The following is a 9,238-nucleotide window of genomic DNA, read 5'->3' as shown; positions in this document are numbered from 1 at the left end:
GGTTGCCCCCTTTCCTCCTTTCCAATACATGTCATGGTGTTTTTAAGCCTTCCTCAGAGACATTGGGTGATGGCTGTAGCCAAAGCTGGGGGGTTTGACTGGGGTGTGCCAATGCTGGTGCTGGGACTTAAAGCCTGAGGTTTCTGGTTAAAAGGCTACACTCATGGCGAGACTGATTGTTGTATTTGGGGTCAGGAAAGTATTTTACCCTGTGGTCAGATTGGTATGGGCTGTAGAAGTTTTTGCCTGCATATGTAGCAGGTGGCGTGGCCCTCTACTTGGGATCTCTTGGGCCTATATTAACAACCTTTTATAAAAGCAGAACATGGGCTGCCATGGTTACCCTGCTTTATCTGTGACAGGTTAGAGTGTTATGTCTTGTGTTTTTCTGGTTTGATGGTAGTTTTAAAAAGAATTTAGATTATGGGTTTGTATAAGATGGTTTGGATAGGGATGATCCTCAGGGAGAGGTTTGGCCTAGATGATCTATGGAGTTCCCTTCTGGCCCTACTTCTCTGATTCTGAGTGAACTTTGGTACAGAATACAGATAAGCTCAATTAAGCTTTGTTTTGTAATTGTGTTCTAGTATCTTTTATTTAAACACCACTATAAACTAATAGTATATAAACAGTGTTCATCCAGAAGTGAATATATTCAGTATATATGGATCACTTCATCAGTAATGACATTTAATCACTTTTGGAACAATATATCCTCTCTGACAACAACATTGTGTACCATTTCTAGGATGAAGATTTATTTTTTAGATTTATATCCCTTTGTAAGTGGTTCCCTTTAGGCCGAGTCCCTCCCGCCCCAGGTCCTCGGGGAAGGGACCCCGGCCTCCCCACTCACAATGAAGGCTCACCCAACCCGGACGTGCGTATGTGCCTGCCTCGCCTGCTACGACTTGCTGTTATCTGATATGCTGTTCAGTTGGTGCGGCGTGTACTGTCCAACGATGAGATTTCTGTCGCTGTCCGGCTTGGCCCCCCCAGATACCAGTGTCCTGAGGGCTCCTCCACCCCTACACCCTCGCCCTGGCCTCCTGTCGTGGGTGGGCCCAGGCCTCTCCCCCACGATAAAGTATGATAAGTCCAAAAAGCGTATGAACAAGGGACCGAAATTCCCGGCCCTGCTCCCCTACGGGCCTTGTGCCGCACCCCACGGTGCCTTGGCTTCTTCGCCCTTCTCAGGCCTCCCGCCTGGTGCACGGATCCCTACCCTGGGGGCCCGCCTACCCCAAAAGGTCCAGCCACTCCATCTGCTGGCCCTGGTCTGCTGGAGCGCTGTTGCTTCCGCAGCTCTCCTGGCCTCGGCAGTGTCTGCTTCCGTCGCCTCAGGTGCCACTGTCCCAGGATCCACTGCTCCCAATCGCCCTGCCTCCGGCCTGTTTCTGGCAGCTCCGCTGCCTTCGGGCCTGGCTTGCTCGGTTCCTACGTCTCTGGACCCGTTGCTCTTGGCTCCGCCGCTGCTGCCGCCGCTGTCGGACCCGTCTGTCTCGGCTCCACCGCCACTGCCGCTGTCAGACCCGTCTACCTTGGCTCCGCCAACACTGCCGCTGCTGCCGGACCCGGCTCCCTCGGCTCCGCTGCCGCTGCCGCCGCTGCCGGACCTGTCTGTCTCGGCTCCGCTGCTGCCGCTGCCGGACCCGGCTCTCCCGGCTCCGCCAACACTGCCGCCGCTGCCGGACCCATCTGTCCCGGCTCCGCTGCTGCCGCTGCCGGACCTGGCTCTCCCGGCTCCGCCAACGCTGCCGCCGCTGCTGGACCCGTCTCTCCCGGCTCCACCAACACTGCCACCACTGCTAGACCCGTCTACCTTGGCTCCGCTGTCGCTGTCAGACCCGTCACTCCTGGCTCTGCCAACGCCGGCCCTCTCTGCTTGCGCTGGTGCTCCTTTTGAATGGGCCCGGGTGGCCCCGGCACCTTCCACTTCCGGGTTCCTACAGGGTTCAAATTCCCGCCGCTCATCGCTGGCCACGATGTGCAGGCGGTGTCAGCTCGTGCCCGGCTGGGTTCCCTCCCAGCCCGGCCCCGGCTCTGGCTCTCCTCCCTTACACCCTTCATATCCAAAACGGCTTAAAATAAATGGCAAATAACCCACAGATAAGAAACAACAGTAAACTCCCAAAGTGACACCCCAAATATGAAAATTCTACCCTCCCACTTCTGCTGCCCCACTGAACACCCAAAAAAGCAAATCCTCCCAAGCATTTTTCTTCCCAACTTCCATTTACATCTAGATATAAAAAAACCTCTTCCCACCCCTGCTCTCCCTCCTCCACTATTCCCATCTTCTCCTGCTCCCCTGCCTCACACTCAGGTGAGATACCTCCTCCCTCTCCCAACATCCCTGCCAAGCCCACACCTCCTTCGCCTGCTGAGGATCTGTGGCTGTCCCCCAAAACCCATAACTCCTTCCCTTTCCCCCAACATTTACAACCTCAAATTTTAAAAAAAGCATAAATGTGTAACAGCCAAAAGATATGCTATTCCAGTCCCTTCTGAACTGCAATACCAAAGGGCGTTTTTGAGTGTCACCCACTTGGGTGTCTGCCCAGGGAAGCCGGACAGCTGCATAAGACCTGCAGATTGGACACTTGCTTCTCCTTCCATTGAGGCGACCATGGTGGTACCTGGGCTGAACTCCAGCCCTCCCCTGTAGGGGAGGGCAAGGAAAACAGAGTTCTTCAGCAGAGAGGGAATGAAAAAAAGTTTCTCAATTTGAAACTATAAAATGAATATAGGTATGGCTATTCCCAGAAAAACAAATGAAGGGTCTGACCCAATATTGCAGATCTCATGCTCCTATTCAGTGAGCAAAAATCTGATTTCTGATGTTGGAATCTGCCATGATTGCACATGGACAATATGGAACCAGCTATCTGAAGTCAGATTTTAAGATAGTCTCTGATATCTGTACTTGAAAAATGCATGTGAAAATTGGGTAGTTGCTCATCTAACTATTTATATGCCCTCACCACTGCAATATCTTTGTACCTTATAAACCTTAATAAATATGCCTGTTTACCTCCCTGTTCAGTAGGGAATTAATAATACCTCGTTTTTTCTCAGAAAATGCAGGCAGGCAGGCAGTTCAAATCATACACTGAATCCATATTTCAAATATCCTAGTTCAGTGTTTTAACCAGGAGTCCATGGCCAAATGTATATTTTCAAGAGCATCTGAAATCCCACCTGAAAATTGGACCTGTATGATGTCCACAAAGGGGTATAATCTATGCCAAAAACTCGAATGGCAGATTATTCCCTTGTAACCTGTAGGTTACAGGTTCAGTGCTGATTGAGAGAAGAATACCATATACTATGACCTGCAGCACTGGGAATTGTCTAGTTTCTATCCCAGAACAAGAGACCCAAACTTGATAAGATAGCTTCCACAAGAAGTACAGCAGATCTGCAGGCCAACATAAATACCTGCCCACTGGAAACCAAACATACCTTTACAGAGACATTCTGAGATCAAGCAGAAGTGGTGCAACATTATAAATATTTACGGTTTGAAGTGCATATGAAAAGCTGTTATAAAATACAGACTTTACCTTATTGCCTGCTATTGGCAACTAAAGTTCACCATAAATTTATTGTCTACTCAGGGTAGATCTGAAGTCTTGAAAGTTTTCAAATTGGTATTTCTGTTTTCTTTCTCTAACATTTATAACCAGGAAAAGTTAAAGGTACACAGCATCAGGAAAACTGAAACTTAAATTTCTTGGTGACCATGTGACACAGTTAATAATCTGCCAGCTTCCTCGAACTGTCATTCCTTATGATTATGAATGTGTATGTTATTCTAACAAGAATTTTAAGAAGCCTCACTATGGGACCCCACATTGTGACAATAGCATTTAGTGTAGAGGCAGCAAAGACGAGTTGAAACGATAAAGATTTTTGTGGATGGTATCTTTTATTGGATCAACTCTATGGTTGTAATAGATTCAGACAAGCTTTCAAATAAAGCATATGCTTTTTGAGTTGGAATGATATTTTTAGACTCTCATAGCTGTAACCCAGGTTTTTCAGTTTCTAAATAAAGGTTTTCAAGCTATTTGTCTAAATGATGACTAAATTCCTAGGGTATTACCTGCAAATATCTTAAAATAGCTGAGTCATTAATCTAGATGCTCTAACCCAGGCTAGGGAGACGCATTCAAAAAGCATGAGCCTGAATTGATTCAATCTTTGCAGGTTAGTCTAACCTGCCTAGGTTGAACCAGTTTGTAAATGTACAGATATTCCCTATGGACTGAGGAAATGCAGGCACATGCCTGCAGTGGCTCAGGCCAGAAGCCAGAGGGCACTTGAGAAGGCCTCCCTTCCCTTAAATAGTGCTGAGCTGAGGAGGGGGCATGGCCAGGCCCTGGCAGGACACTCTGATTAAGGAGATCCACCTGCACCATTCCAGGCTTTTCCCTGCTCACTGCTCAGTGGGTGGGAGCATTGCCTGACCTGTCTCTGCTAGCACTCGGAGGCAAAGCAGGGTGGGCAAGGTCTTGGTCCTGATCCAAGGAAGAAACAGAGAGACATTAACAAATGACCTGCTGATGAGCTCCAAAAAGCCCTAAGTGGACACTGTCCTGTCTGCCTTTGTCCTGTCCCAGTGAAATTGGAGACACACACACACACACACACACAAAACTCTCAGCTTTAGCTAGCATACCACATGCCCGCTAGGGTCTGTGGGGCTGGGGCCTGTGCTGTGGGAGATGGGAGGGAGGGAGGGGGGAATCCCTTCTTGAGCAGTGGTTAGGAGGGGCAGGGAGAAGCCAGGCAGATCCTGCTGTGCCTGTAGTCTTTGCCAGAGCTCTGGCCAGGGAGCAGAGGGGCAGGGCCAGCCCTGTTCTCTGGAGCAGACAGCCTGGCCCAGCCCAGCGCAGCCCAGAGCCGGAAAACATCTGGGATGCTGGGGGACTCTGGTTTAACTTAAACTAGAAAGGGGTCTGGGACAGACATTGCATAAACTGGTTTGACCCAAATCAGTTAAGCCTGCTGCTATATTGAACCAGGTTTATCTTAAACCAGTTTCAGCCATTTTGAAACTGGTTTATGTCCACTGAATGTATGTTCTGTTATAGGTTTAAACCAGTTTCTGATCACTTAAACTGGTTTATGTGTAAAGTTTGTCCCTAGCCTCAGTGGGTTTCAACCTTTTTAGACTCAAAGCATGCCTTATTAGACTGAAGGAACTCCTCAGAAAATTCCAGCTCTTAGCTTTAAATCATTTATTGACTACAAAAAAATTACAGAGCAATTCTTCTCAGAAAGACCACAACAGGTCAGAATGTTTTTAACACTGTGGATCCTTATTTCAAATCTCTGGGTTTATCTTGTGAATCAGGTATATGTGTTTGCATACCTAATGCTGCTAATATCACACAGCACATCATGGCACCCTTAAAAGGATTTAATAGTACTTTGGACCACATCCAAAACAACAGGTGTGCATCTAGATTTAGGTGACTAAAGGCCTTTAAAAATCTGACTCTGAAGTAAGATCATATTTCAAAACACCAAGCAACACACATTTAGGATTTTCAAAGATCACTTCATTTTCTTAGTTCATTTTCATCATTTATAACTCACATGTTCCCTACTTCAGAATTTATTTCCCAAATATATAATACACTAAAATGCAAAACTGCTCTTCAGATCAGAAAAACTGAAACAGGGATTGTGTCTATATATGCTATTTATGCACTTTAAGCTTACTGCTTAAAGTAAAATAAGGCACAGTAGGCTTTCCCTGGGAGCACATCTACACATGTGCCCAGTGGGAGCAAATTTGCTACTCCTGGCCTGCTCCGCCCATGGATCTACTGGGTGCCAGCCCCATGCTGGCAGAGGGCACCAGGGCCAGGCCGAGGCTCCAGGAGCAGGAAGAGCTGTTCTGCATCCAGGGCAGCTGCCTCCCAGCCCCGCGCCCCAATCAGCACTGGCAGGGCTAGGAAATAGTCCCCTGCCCTGGACAGCTGCTTACCTCCCAGCCTTGCACCCCAATCAGCAGATCAAAATGGGATCTGGGGCACCATCCCCTGCCCAGGCAGCTGCCTGCTTCCTAGGCCCTACTCTGCCAATTGGAGCTAGTCCTATCCAGGCTAGGAGCTCAGAGAGAATTGCTAAAGCACCTAAGAAAGTATAACAGCAGTTTCAGCAGGACACGCTGACCTCATTTTTAAGAGGCATTTTACTTTTCTGTAGCTGGTAGTCTGGGACAAAAAATGAAGATAAATGTGTTTGGCATTGCAAAAAGAACTTAATTCTTCAAAGGGTGCTACTGCTGCCACCTTCAGACCAAATAGATTTATAGCTCCTCTATATGTTTAGAAAAGGCATTATATGTTGGCATGACACATTAAGCCGATAAAGACACAAGTTTGCAATCCTTCAGTTCAAAGGAAAATTACTGAGATGCTAAAAAAAGACTTGATTTTATAAGCAGTCAAAATCTGATAAGATTTTTACCCTCAAACTTTAAGGATTATGTAGAAAAGTTGAATTAATATTAAAAATAGTAGGCTACTGAAATATACAATTTACCTAAGTATCTTTGGTTACCATTTTAATCCATCACATTACCTAAAAGCTAAATTGTGCTAGGTGACTGGAAATGTATTGAATGGACCATCAAGCAAGTGCAGATATACTACAAAAGCAGCATTATGGGGTACTTCATCCTGTCTGAGGTCAATTCCATTCATAGAGCCTTTGTACAGACCACAGGAATAATCCATGGGTGAGAGTGAGAGGGAACATTGTGTATCGGGACCACCGGTGAGTTAAGGAGCATATATGCATAAACATGTAGCATGACCCCAAGTATGTAATGCCCCTCTGTAGCTCCTGCTAAGGAGCCTGACACGAAAAACTAGTGTTATGAATGTGGTATAAACAGGGCCAGCCTGTCCTAGGGACAAAGTGGGCAGGGTAGAATTAAAGCAGTGCCATTTCTAAAGCTAAATGATCTCTGCATTTTGATTAGTCAGTATGGCTAGTTATGTGAATGCTGAGGAGAGAAGGCAAAGCTGGTATTTTGCCCAGAACAGCTCTGAATATAAATAAGATTGGCTTTGTGCAGTTTTGAAGGCACAAATATATGGATATAAACTTCTGTCCTCTGGCCCAGCTACTACTGCCTGTAGGTTTTCTAGTGTGCATTTATAAAAACTACCAACCAGAATTTGGCCCCAGGGATTGTATTTTACATGAAACGCTTAATGTGCAAAAGACTAATGCTACTGTGCATTAGCGTGGTGGGCATTAGATTTAGTCTAATGCATATTAACATCACAAAAAACTGTTCATCTGTGTTTATATGCAGTAGCGCCGATTATGGTGAATTAAATACCTGTCATAACAGTTACTAAACTTAATGCGCCATAATTATGGCACATTAATGAACATGTACACATGCACACTATGTAAAAGAAAGACGCTCAGCCTTTATGGACTTACTTTCTTAATTCTAACTGAAGTAAACCCATGCCAAATTAATACCTGCTTCTTAACTGCAACATTATTTTGATGCTGGCTAAGACAAATATAAAGGAAACTCATATTCCTTACCTGCACAGTTTATATTCTAAGGAGTCAATTGGAGATATACATCTTTTTGAGTTTTTCAGGTCTTTACAGCCTAGAGAGTGTGGGGTTTACCCTGTTTCCCTACACGTGGAAGGGAATCCTGCTGGTGGTTCTAGGTTTCACACGCATAAGGAAAGCAACCCTGTTACAAGAATATAATTTTTTAAAAACCACTTGGAAAATGATTCAAGGAGAAACGATGCTACATAGTTATCAGCAGGTCCATCTACACAAGATGCTTTACTGTGCATCTACATGTGCAGACGCTTACTGCACAGTAATTGGCTCTAATCGCAAGTAAATTTGCTACCTGCAAAAGCAAGTAGCAAATTTCCTCAAGATTACTTACTGCACAATAGCACATGTGTAGATACCTAACTGGGAGCAAAGGCACTACTGGTCAGCAGGACAGCAGGGGGCAGGAGATTGCTCCCTGACCCTGGGAGCTGCCTGCTGCTATGGCAGGCTCTGCCATCAGAGCCTGGGCAGGGACAATATCCCCTTTTCCCCAGCAGCAGGGAGCTCCCAGCCCCCACTCCATGACCTCGGGGCTGGGAGATCCTTATTTCTGAGCTCAAGCCCTGTGGTCATGGGGCTGGGGCCAGGAGATCCTCATCTCCCAGCCTCAGCCCCATGGTTGCGGCACCGAAAGATCCTTCTCTTCCAGCACCAGCTCTGTGGTTGCGGGGCTGGTGCTGGGAGAGAAAGATCTTCCAGCACCGGCCCAATAACCACAGAGCTGGTGCTGGGAGAAAAGGATCTCCCAACCCAGGCCCCACGGTCCCAGAGGGGGGGCTGGGAGCTGCCTATTGCCGAGGCAGGGGGACACTGTCCACACCTCAGCTCATGACGGAGCCCACCCAGGCAACAGCCAGCTCCCGGAGGCAGGGAGCAATGTCCCAGCCCCTGCCAGGAGACAGCTGTCTCCTGGTCCCTGGGCTACCACCCAAGGGGAGCTTGGAGCTCCCCCTGGAGCTCCAGGGGTCCACTGCAGGGTGCAGAAAGTGGGAGCAGTCTGCTGCTACAAGCAAGTTTGTTCCTGCATCCCTGCACATGCAGACACATACCCAGGAGAGTTTACTCTTGAGTAATTTACTCGAGAGTAAACTGATCCCAGTTTCACTAGTCTCTTTGGATTTCACATTTATGATATCACTGAGCCTTCAATGAGCTGAGGTGATTAGTGGGGGAGGCACTAGGGTCCTGGAGAGTAGGGGAACTGGGTGCCCAAGATGAGTGGTCATTCCTTAAGGAGACGATACTCAGAGCCCAAGGGGTGACAACTCCAACAAGAAGCAAAGGAGGCAAGAGTGCCCAAAAGCCCCCCTGGCTCACCAAGGGCATTTGTGAATGCCTGATTGCCAAAAAGGAGGTGTACACCCAGTGGAAGGGAGGGGTTATCACCAAAGAGGAGTATACCTCCACCACTCGGGTCTGTAGGGGGGGCTGTTAGAAAAGCTAAGGCAGATACAGAACTAGGGCTAGCATCAAGGATCAAGGATAACAAAAAGTCCTTTTTTAAATACATAGGGAGAATGAAAAAGACCCTGGGGTAATGTGGGGCCCCTGCAGGATATGCTTCGCAATCTGGTGGTCGCACCAGAGGAGAAAGCAGACCTCTTTAACAATTTCT

This window comes from Gavialis gangeticus, unplaced genomic scaffold (assembly GCF_001723915.1).
Source record: "Gavialis gangeticus isolate Ggan-Ray unplaced genomic scaffold, GavGan_comp1, whole genome shotgun sequence".
NCBI lineage: Eukaryota > Metazoa > Chordata > Crocodylia > Gavialidae > Gavialis > Gavialis gangeticus.
Note: the sequence above shows the minus strand (reverse complement) of the source record.